This window comes from Oratosquilla oratoria, chromosome 12, assembly GCF_046742065.1.
Source record: "Oratosquilla oratoria isolate Oo_2021 chromosome 12, ASM4674206v1, whole genome shotgun sequence".
NCBI lineage: Eukaryota > Metazoa > Arthropoda > Malacostraca > Stomatopoda > Squillidae > Oratosquilla > Oratosquilla oratoria.
The window spans coordinates 47,686,359-47,698,056 of NC_134788.1; the positions used below are offsets into that span (position 1 = coordinate 47,686,359).

Below are 11,698 nucleotides of genomic sequence, written 5' to 3' on the forward strand. Positions count from 1 at the left end.
ATCTGACTGCTGATCAGCAGATCTTCAATTACAGACTTTCACGAGCAAAACGGGTTTCAGAAAACGCATTTGGTATACTTGCTGCTAAATTTAGAGTATTCAGATCAGCCATTAAATTAAAGCCTGAGCATGTTAACAAACTTATATTTGCATCTGTTGTACTGCACAACTATTTGAGAGATGACTGCAGAGCTTCAGATACCCAGCTTATTGATTGGGATGAAGATGATGTGCCTGTAGGTATATTCCAAGAACTTCCAGAAGAAGCCAGGGGACACTCAAATGATGCAGAGGCAGTACGAGAAACAATGAAAAATTACTTTGTAACAATTGGTAAAATACCAGGCCAGGAGAGAAATGTCTTGTTGTACTAATGCTCTTGTGTAAACATAAATTGGGTGGATAGATTGGGTTAATTAAGACAACATTAATTGGAGGAGTAATAGATTGTGTAATGATTGTGTATCATGGAGGGAAATTGTCAGTGACAGTGGACAAACCCTCTTGTATGAGTGTTGTGCCTTATCTGTGCTTAATCTCTGTGTTGGGAGCACCACCCTGGAAGATTGATAGGTAGTTAATGGGTAATCCCATGTTGTAGAAAAAACAAATAATGTCTGGAATGTCATACTACTGTTACCATTAGTAGTTGTTGAAGTAAATAGGTAGGTTTGTTATTTCTTATTTTGTCCTTTTCTGTGTTGCATGTTCTGAACATAAATACTCATTGATCTGTCCAGCAATATAAAGAGGCTTGAATAAAAAATAATTATGGTTCCTTTATAACTCCTGAAGTCATTATATATCATTTAAAGCACACTATAATGCTCGTAAGACATTCAATATGGAGAATAGTAAACCAGTTATCATTTGGATGTCATATTTATTTGCCTTGTATTTAGTCTTCTTGTGTCTCATTAAATTTTTGCAACCTTGGAACCAAATTAGATTCTTAACCTGTCAGGGATGGGATATGAATTCAGAAATGACAGCACACTTAAAATTAGTCATGTTTTCCATTTTTTTCTCTCTCTTGTTCTGAATAAACACATAGCATTGCTCACTGTATCCAGATTTTGCATTATTTTTCCTGATTTATCACATCTGTACCAACTTTCTCTTCTTACCATATGGTGTCACAGTCATAGCTGATATGGAAGTAACATGACCTGTAGATTGGTGTGATGGAGTGTGTACAATATCGTGGGGTGATGGGGATATGTACTATATCCTGGAGTGATGAGGTATGTACAACATCCTGGGGTGATTGGGTGTGTATGACATCCTGGGGCTGATGGTGTGTACTCAAGAACCTGGAGTGTCAGTGTGTCCACAACAGCCTGGGGTAGTGGGCTCTGACTTTCCAGAGAAGTACAGGGTGCATCTATAGGTGATGTGGTACTTGTAGGAAATACACCAATGGACCTGGGTGAGTACAGTGGGTAGACATCTGCCTGGATTAAGTCCTTCAGTCTATCCTCTTCTGTGGTGTCAGTTGCAAGCTTGACTCAAATGAAGTGCCGTCATAATCAGCGAGTAGGAATGAGCAAGCTTTGAAGTATTCCTACTTTGGTTCCAGTGTAACAGCCCAAACTAACTCCTGCTCAGAATAAACCTAGGTATAATTTGGCCGAGGCTAAAATATACCTTGGGGATAAACTCTCCTAGGCCAAACTATACCTGCGGTATAAATTAGCCTAGGCTTGAATAAACCCCTCACTAATATTTACAAACAAAACATTTAACATAAGACATTGATGTAGCCACAGGAGCCTATGCAGTACCCTGTACATGTATCTATCTATTAACTTGGGCAGCCTGTGGTCTCACATTTCAGTGACTAAGTTTTTCATAAATTCATTTTCATCTGCAAGCATAACAGCAATAATCAACAAATGTAGTACAGTAGTGTTTGGTGAAGAAAAAATAATAATTTCTAAAAAGGTAAAACTATCAGTATAGATTACACCAAATATTTTATTCAATAAACTCACAGGGTTGCAGACATTTAACAAAATAAAGCCATTTGTTAAATAAATGCAACTTCATCCCTCACTATATTGTGGCTACTTATTAAATTTGTAGAGAGACACTTTTGCCCTTTGGGCATCCATTGATTGCAGGGGACATCCTATTCCTGGTTTAGGAATGTATATCTACCTTGGAATAATCTATATTACTTAATTATATGTAAAAAGAAATTTTATATGTATAATATATCTAATTTATAACATGATATAACTATCTTATATGCAGAAAAAATCTCCAATAATATATCTTACTTAAAAGATAAAGTTGTATCAGTTATCATATAATACATAACTTTAGCAATGTATGTCATCAACACAGTATCTATAATTACAAAAAATTACAAATCACATAAATCAAATACTCAAAGTAACATAGTACACTGTATAATTTCTTACAAATACCCTCTATTATTATCTCTCCATCTACACCTTTTACCTTTTCTTTTCTACTTGATTCACCTCCTCTTCCTCTCTTAATTTCTTTCCAAAAAATTTTTTTTATTACTTTCAAAATTATGTCATATTCTTACCCATTTTCACATCTGCCTATGTTTTTGTTTTGTTTTTTTTGCTACCTCCCTTGTAAGGGGGAAAAAGCCTTTGGTATATGTATGTACATTCATTTTAGTGATGATATGATCTAATGTAATTTTTTCCCAAATGCATATTTTTTTTAAATAAAAAAATAGAGATAAATAATGTAACATTATTGATCATATAATTGCAACTGTATTTCATCAAAACTACATTTCAGTGGGTGACTAAATGACCAGAGTGGCTAATTAGTAGGTGACTAAATGACCAATGTGCCTTTATAGTGAGTAAATGACCAGGGTGGTCAAAATGGAAGATTAAATGCCCATTTGACTAAATGAAGTGTAACTCTGATGAAACACTTATCCAAAATGAGTCTCTAAGAGAGAGAAAAAAAATATACAATTCACATTTTCTTAGGGTGACATTGATGTGATGGATTGTTGCCTTGTATTTTGATATCAAATTTCTTCTTTTCTGACTGGATGTTTTTTATGGAGGGAAACATTTCACAGAATCTGGAACATAATACCTCCAGGCAAAATACCTCCACTAAGAGACATCCTGGATAGAATGACTCCATGACCCAACAAACTCCTGTAAAATAAGGAGACACATATATTTAAACTTATTGATTCTTTATTTGCCACCTTGGCTGTGTGGACATTTCTATTAGTGACTTGGTCATTGACAACCTGATGGAGGATTTTCAAACTGATCACCACATTTCATCTGCCTACCAGCCATAGACTAATGGCCAGTGAGAATGTGAAAATCAAATGAAGAATCTTAGTAAGCTTGTCAATGACCCAAAAAACAACTGGGACCAGTTCATCCCTGGTGTGCTGTTTGCCTACCACACATCTGTGCATACCTCAACCAAGTGCGCTCCATTTGAGATCATGTATGGATGGATGGTCAAGTTTCCCACTGACCTTAAATCTTCAAAAGATGACACTGTGGACCCCATGCCCCTTCCAGATGGTGCTAATCCTGATGTGCTGGGTACGCTGATAACCATTCGTGAATAACTCCACTCAACTGACAGTACTAACATCCACTCATCCCAAGAACATCGGAAGTATGCCTTTGATCACAGACACATCAGCAAAAAAAAAAAGAAGTCACTGCTGGCTCTAAAGTTCATATAGAAAATCAGTGCCACATGGATTCAAAGATGGAATGACGGGATTGGACAATACACAGCTGCGGAATCCTTGACCAAGGGACAAGTAAAATTCAAAAATAGTTTGGGAAGATGCAGAGGAACATCTAGCACTCCAGCAACCTTAAGATTTACCTGGATGAAGAGGCTCCATCATCACCCCAGTCCCTTTATGATTGTCCCACTGATTCTGCCAAGTCAAAGGCATGTGCCCACTCCCACCCATCCCACTTCTCATCTTAGTTCCTCATGGATGACATAGTAGCTAAATATACCACAAAACAAAAAGCACTCAAAAGACCACATGAAAGTATTAGTCATATCATAAGTAGTGAGGTTGATTGAACATTGTTACAATTGCATTATGTTGTTTTGGGTATGTTTTTTTAGATTAATATGTAAACACTACTGAGAATTGTAGTAGTAATATTTCATTATCGTGGAATATATTTTTACTGATTGTGGCTTTTATGGTTGAAGTAATAAGTCAATGTGTTCAGAGTTGAATTCTTATTTCAAGATTAAATCAGTTAACTTTCTCACTCACCTTACATGACATAGCTGAAATCCCAATAGAATGTTGAACGATTAAATAGTTCGTGTGTAAAACACAATCAAAACCTCTTCACACAAGAGAGGTATATTCTGGCCTAGACGGGTATAGTCTGACCTACTCTGGGGTATGAATTGGCCATAATAAACCCAGGATATAATCTAGCCTTGCCCACTTTAGACCCAGGTATAGTCTGGACTGGGAATATAACATGGCCTGTTACACCAGCTACCCAAGCCACTGGGAGTGCTGTGAATTTTCCACAATACCTTTTGGAAGTTGCCATGAAGATATGCAAATTTCCCAAACACCTCATCTGAAATAGATACTGAACATATAGAAAACCTAAGTACAAGCATTCTATATGTAAAATGAATACTCTCCTGAGGGATTGAAGTTGTCTCCAATAATGATGATAACAATGTGGTGTGAATGTGAGTGTATGTGGCGCGGACGGGGACGGGCGGCTGGCATCCCCGATGGGGGTTGGGGGGTTGGAGTCAAAGGGCGCGAGCGTTGGTACCCCCCCCCCCCATAGGGAAATTAGATTAGGGACCGTGGTGGTAAGAGTGTTCCAAGGAGGAGTCAGGACCGACCCAGAAGCAACCGAAGGAGCGGCATCATCGACAAACAAGCAAGTAAGTACCACAAGCTATCTAGGCGCCGCCGAGATGACCGCACCCGCGAGTAGAGACGAGCCGTTCAAGATGAACAGTATCACCCTAAGACCGTTCGACGGTAATGGAGACGTCGCTGTGTGGCTTACGAAGGCGGAGTTGGTCGCGGAGCTGACGGGAATAAAGGACGTAGCAAGCTACATCGCGCTAAACTTATAGAGCGTGGCCTTATCCGTCTACATGAAGATGACGACCGAAAATCGAAAGGATGTGAAAAAGGTGAAGGAAAGGTTACGGGAGTTTTTCGGTGAGAGCCCTTTTGACGCGTTCTGTAAGCTACGGCGAATGCGGTGGACAGGTGAACAGGTCGACGTGTTCGCCAATGGGATCAGGAGATTGGAGGGCCTGGTTAATCTCGAAGGCAACAGCCTGGAGACTGTAGTGAGAGTGGTTTTCGTGAAAGGGTTTCCGGATCGCATATCGACTGGGCTGCAGGAAATGGATAATGCAGCGAAGACAGACATGGGCGAACTGATAGCCCGCGCCAGGCTCCTGACTAAGGCTTAGGATGGAGGGCTATTGGGGACCATAGCTAGAGAAAAGCCACAAAGGAAGATACAGCGTGTGGCGGGAGAGGGAGTGCGGGCCGGAACAACGGGCGGCAGGGATCCAGATGAACTACCGAGAGAAAGTAAAACGGGTGAGCCCGGGGGTGACTACAACGGAAGGCGTGGGCTGTCTCGGGTCCGTTGTTACGAGTGTCGGCGACTGGGTCACCTCGCGAGGGACTGTACAGAGGTAGAGGTCGTCTGCTACTCATGCAATCAGCCAGGGCATATGACCCGACATTGCAATCAGGGAAACGAAAAACCGGCGGCCACCGTGCAGGGGGCCGCCGAGGAAATGTAAGGACACCGTTCAACCGTATGCCCATCGTGGATACCTGGATGAGAGGAAGACGCGCGAGGGCGCTGATAGACTCAGACTGTTCAACCACGATCGTGAGGACCGACGTAGTTCAAGAGTTCAGACAGGGAGATGTGGCCCTGACGACAGTCGACGGGAGGGAGACGAAGTGCGAAGGCGACCTGGAAATTGAAATGATAGTAGAGGGTATCCTGATACGACTAAGAGTGCTCGTCATCAGAACAATTCTAGAGGGAATTGACGTGGTGCTGGGAATGGACGGAATTGCCCAGCTTGGTGGGCTCGTAAGGATTGGAATGAGGCGAGACTCGGAAGGAAGGATGAAGACCCGACCGAGGCCGGGTGTGGACGTAGGAGTGGCAATGGGAGCCGCGGAGGGCGGTGCTGCCCCGAAGCTCGACCCTGTCGAGAGAGCAACGCCGTGCAAGATTGAGGACGAGGACTTCCTGGCGGAATTTGATGGCCACAAGTGGGAAGTAGAGTGGTATCCGAGTGAAGGCTTGCCCGTCTTGAAGAAAAATGTCGACTGCTACGCACGGACCCTCAGAGAGGGGGTGAAGGAGGGCTTTGACCTTGAAGTGGAGCGGTGGATCGAGGAGGGAATCTTGAGTCCTTGGGAGGAACCGGTGGAGGGCGGAATCCTGCCCTTGATGGCAGTGGTACAGCTAACCAAGAGCAGGGTACGACTGGTGTTGGATTTCCGAGAGCTGAACCAGTTTGTGAAGTGTCATACTGGCGACGATTTTGCAGATGTGTGTAGCGAGACCCTACGCAGGTGGCGCCGAATGAAGGAAGAGTCCGCGGTTATAAACTTGCGGGCGGTTTACCTGCAAATTCACGTGGCGAAGAAGCTATGGAAGTACAAGCTGATAAAATACAAGGGGGCAACTTACTGCTTGACCAGACTGGGGTTTGGGCTCGGCTCGGCCTCGAGAATCATGATGAGAATCTTGAAGACGCTACTGGAGGAGACTGAAACGATGAAGAAGGGCACTGACTCGTACCTCGGCGACATACTGGTGGACAATAGCGTAGTATCATCGTCAAGCGTAGTGGAACATTTGGATCGGTACGGATTGATAGCGAAGGAGCCGGAGCCGTTGGAAGGAGGAGCAGTGTTGGGACTGCGACTGGAAAGGAACGGGAGCGGAAAGCTGATGTTAAGGAGAGGGAACGAGATCCCGAAGGTGAAGGATGAAATGAGCAAACGAGAGCTCTTCTCCCTTCGCGGCAAATTAGTGGGCAAACACCCGATCGCCGGTTGGCTCCGTATGGCATGCAGCTACATTAAGAGGAGGTCGGGGTCGAAGGATTGGGGAGAGAAGATTGGTGAGGACACGATAACCATGATACATGACGTCGTACAGCAGACGAGGTACGATGATCCAGTGAGGGGACAGTGGAACGCGCCCCAGCAGTTAAGGCGTAGTGTGGTGGGACGCGAGCAGCATAGCCACCGGAGCCGTCTTGGAGATAGGGGGCGTGGTAGTCGAAGATGGAGCGCGGTAGTGGAAGAGGGACGACTACCACTATATGAACGTGTCAGGGTTGGACGCGGTCATAAAAGGAGTCAATTTGGCGCTGAAATGGGGGCTGCGTGAGATCGAAATCAGAACGGACTCAGCTACTGTAGCGGGGTGGATGAACTCTGTGCTGACGGCTGAGAAGAGAGTGCGCACGAAAGGGGCTGCAGAGGTCCTTGTGAAGCGCCGCCTCGGGATCATGAAGGAGTTAATCGACGAGTTCAGCATGAAGATAAGGGTGAGGGAGGTACCCTTGGAGATGAACAAAGCAGATGCGCTAACCAGAGTGAAGAAGAGCTGACTGAAAGCGAAGGAAGAACAGGACGAGGAGAAGCTCGAGGTGTGCGCCGCAGGGTCCCTTCGTGCGAAAGAGTTGCACGAAACGCATCACCTGGTCGATAGGTCATTGTTCCGGCCACCCGAATATATCGAGGGAAGAAGTCCGACATGCGGTGAGGGCGTGCGCCCGCTGTCAATCCATAGACACCACACTCAGCGGGGGGAACTTTGCGCGGGAGAAAACTGGAGGTGGCTGGCGGTTGACGTAACCCACTATCAAGGCACCAGATACCTATCGATGGTCGATTGTTGCGGGCCAGGGCGGTTTGGCATCTGGCGAGAACTGAAAGGGGAGACTGGAGAAGAGATTGCACGGCTGACGAACGAGATATTTTTGGAACGGGGCCCAGTGGAAGAAGTCCTGATGGACAACGGTACAGCGTTTCAGTCGGAGGCGCTGAAAGGCACATTGGACAAGTGGAACACAAGACGCTTCTTCCGGGCAGCTTACCGACCGAGCGGAAATGGGATAGTAGAACGACACCATCGTACAATTAAATCTATGGCCGAGGAGGCACGAATACTGCCGACGGAGGCAGTTTTTTTGGTATAACATGTCCCCCAGGTCAGGCCAATATGACTGCTCGGTCCCGCAAAGAGCCGTGTTCAAATACGATTGGCAGCATCCCCAGAAGGGGCCGAGACCACCGGCCAATACCGAAGAAGGCCCCGCCTGAGTGCAGGCGGAGGAGGAGGTATGGGTGAAGCCAAAGGACAGGAAGTGCACGTCGCAGTAGACGAGAGGGACCGTGACGGAGGTGAATTCACGGAACAACGTCTCTGTTAAGGGAGTGCCGCAGCATATCTTGGATGTTCGGCGTGTGGTGAGTGAAGAAGACAAGGAGGAGGGCCACGGAGTGACGGCGAATGAGGAGGCGGTGTCACGGAGACCCCACCGCGACAGGCGTCCTCCAAGGTGGGCACAGGACTATGAAGTAGGGGAAGGAGGAGATGAGGAGTAGGTTGATCTCGAGATCAAAGGGAGGTGTGGTGTGAATGTGAGTGAATGTGAGTGAGTGTATGACCCCCCCCCCCCGATTGGAGGGGGGGGTCAAAGGGCGCGAGTGTTGGTAGCCACCAGATGGGGGGGGGGAGTACCTGTGAGTGTATGGGAGGGAGACCCACCGAGGAGTTCCAAGGAGGAGTCAGGACCGACCCAGAAACAACCGAAGGAGCAGCAGCATCGACAACCAAGCAGATAAGTATCACAAATAATAATGATAATGATAATAATAATAACAATTAGGCCTACTATACAGTCTTTCATTTCTGGTACAAAGACTGGAGTAATGAACATGCCGCTTGACTGTGTGTCAACAGTAGTTTTTAGTTAATGTTGTTGTGTAACAGTATTATGAGATCAAAATTAAAGGCAGCATATTTTTTTTAGGAAATAATTATAGTGTATATGATACCAAGAATAACCCACAATACATAACTTCACATATTACACATTGCTAGGCTTCATTATTATTATTGTGGGCATAGAATAAATTTTGTCTAACATTCAATTGCCCTTTACTTTCGTACTGTATATTCTGATTCATTTTATGAGACAAAAAAAAAATGCAATCACAGAAGTCATTCCTGGGTGATTCTGAATCAGCCGGTTCCTTATCTCCTTAAACATCTTCAGTGTCTTCTTGTGATTTCAGGGATGTTTCATGTTCCAAAGGACTTCATGCTCACACTTTTTCTATGATAATTATATCATGGGACCAATGAAGTTTAAATGCCATGTTTTTTGGCCTTGTGAACAGATTTGTTTTGGTTGTATACCATCGAGGTCATATGAAGATTTAATGCGCTTGTAGCAGGATCAGAGGAGGGATTAAGGAAGTTAGTGACAAAGTTTGGGATGGTGTGCTAAAAAAGGAAGTTGAAGATAAATGTGGGTAAAAATAAGGTGATGAGATGTACAAGGGGAAAGAAAAGGGCAGCAGACTGGAAGTGTGTATTAAAGGAGAGAGACTGGAGGAAGTGGATAGTTTTAGATACTTGGGTGCAAATGTGGCAGGAAAGGGAGGAGTGGGGGTGGAGGTAGAATGTAGATTGAGAGAAGCGAGTAAATGCCTTGGGGGATTAAAAAGTGTAATGAGAAATAGACATTTGGGAATGGATGCTAAGAGAAGATTATATAAAGAAATGATTGTGCCAACAGCACTGTACGGGGCAGAAACATGGAACATGAGAGGAAGAGAGAAGGAGTTTGAATGTGTTTGAGATGAAATGCCTGAGAAGTATGACAGGGCAGGAGGTGAGGAGGAGAACAGGGGTGGAAAGGGAGTTGGGAGATAGGGTTGATGAAAGAGTATTAGGATGGTTTGGACACATGGAAAGAATGAGTGAAGAAAGATTAGCAAAATAGGAGTGAAAGGAGTGAATATGAGGGGGTGACCTAGGATGAGATGGATGGATAGGGTAAAAGGGGCATTGGGAAAGAGGGGAATGTCTGTTGAAGAAGGATGGGAGAGGACAGAAGATAGGGGTGAATGGAGAATGGTTGAGTATGGATGATGCTGTGATACATGAGGTGGAGTGGGGTGGGGGGTGAGGGAGCATGTATGAGAAATAAATCGATGCAGCCCGAAGGGATTACTCTCCGTTTTCTCCTTTTCTGCATGAAGGGACGGAGTGGAGGGGGGTCGCTGATTTAATGAAACGGCTTTGCTGTGGATGTGCTGTATCTTGTGACGCTGTTTCTGACCCAGGGCAGTGGACAAGATGCAGGGATGACCCGTCATCCAGGAGGTGCCAAGATAAGAGGGTGGGAAGAGGATAGAGGGGAGTAGAGTATGTAGGGGATGGATTGGTAGGAGTGGTTTCTATGCATTTGTTTTTTGACTACCTCCTGTGTAAGGGGGAAAAGCCTTTGGTATATGTATGTATATTTCCATCAAACTGAAATTTATACTTGGGAGTTTTGTGTTATCATCTATCTGTTTTTGTTATTCATTAAAAGTCCTTCAAAAATATTCTCTTAATAACTCTTCATCTGTCACTATTAACAATAAATGCCAGGGAAGACCGTATGTGTGGCTAGTTCAAAGCAGCAAGAATCAGTAGCTAGTGTGGTGCAAATGAGTGGCCAATTAAGATGTATTTCTCGATATAACAATTTTAGAAGCTAGTGTGACTGAGGCTTTAGTTTATGTAGAGTAAGCTATCATACCTCTCATTCAAACTGTATAGAGTAGGCTATTATACCTCTTGATCAATCAATCAATCATCCGATTTGAGTCTACTTGTGAACAAAGGCCTCTCTCAGGCCACTTCGGGAATTGAAAAACTGTGCCAACCTCTGCTACACAATTTCTGCAAACTTCTCCATCTCTCTTTTCCATACTTCTTATCTCAGATGTCCAGTCAGTAAAGCGCTCCATCTCCCATTATTCTTTTGTAAATTCCCCAGTACAATTCCATTTCCTTTCTTTTTACCAACACCACAATATCTTTCACTTCAATCTGCTCTCAACCAACTTGCCCTTTTCTTGTCTTTCATCAATATTCCCAACATTGATCTCTATGTTCTTTTGTGTATTAATTAGATTTTGTTTCCATAACCCTTGTCTAAATGTTAAAATCTTACACACGCAAATCATAGCCGACATTATACAGTGATTGCAAACTTTGCTTTTCAAACATATAAAGAAACTGTAAAGCATTTCATGATCATATATCTAACAAACACATTCCAACCAATTGTGATAAGCTTTTTCATTTCACTCTCATAATCTTCTGAGAGTAGCATCTGGCCTGAATGATTATGCTCTTCAACTTCTTTGAGACTTATAATCAATTAATTTGTAATACTTTGAACTTTTGAGTTGAACATTATGTTTTATTCTTATTCATCTTCAAACCTACTATTAGACTATCTCTGTTCAAGTCACTCTGCATATTTTGTAAGTATTATGATGTTTCTGAAATAAGAATTTCATCAGGAAATCTAACATGATTAAAATATTCTCCATCACTCTTCAAACCATTCCCTCCCCATGAAAGTGTAT

At 43.7% G+C, this 11,698-nt stretch overlaps 1 pseudogene; it reads right to left on the reverse strand.

Annotated features, from left to right (window-relative positions):
* Positions 1-1,075: 1,075 nt before the first annotated feature.
* Positions 1,076-9,427, reverse strand: LOC143030373 (uncharacterized; annotated as a pseudogene).
* Between the last annotated feature and the right edge of the window lie 2,271 nt (positions 9,428-11,698).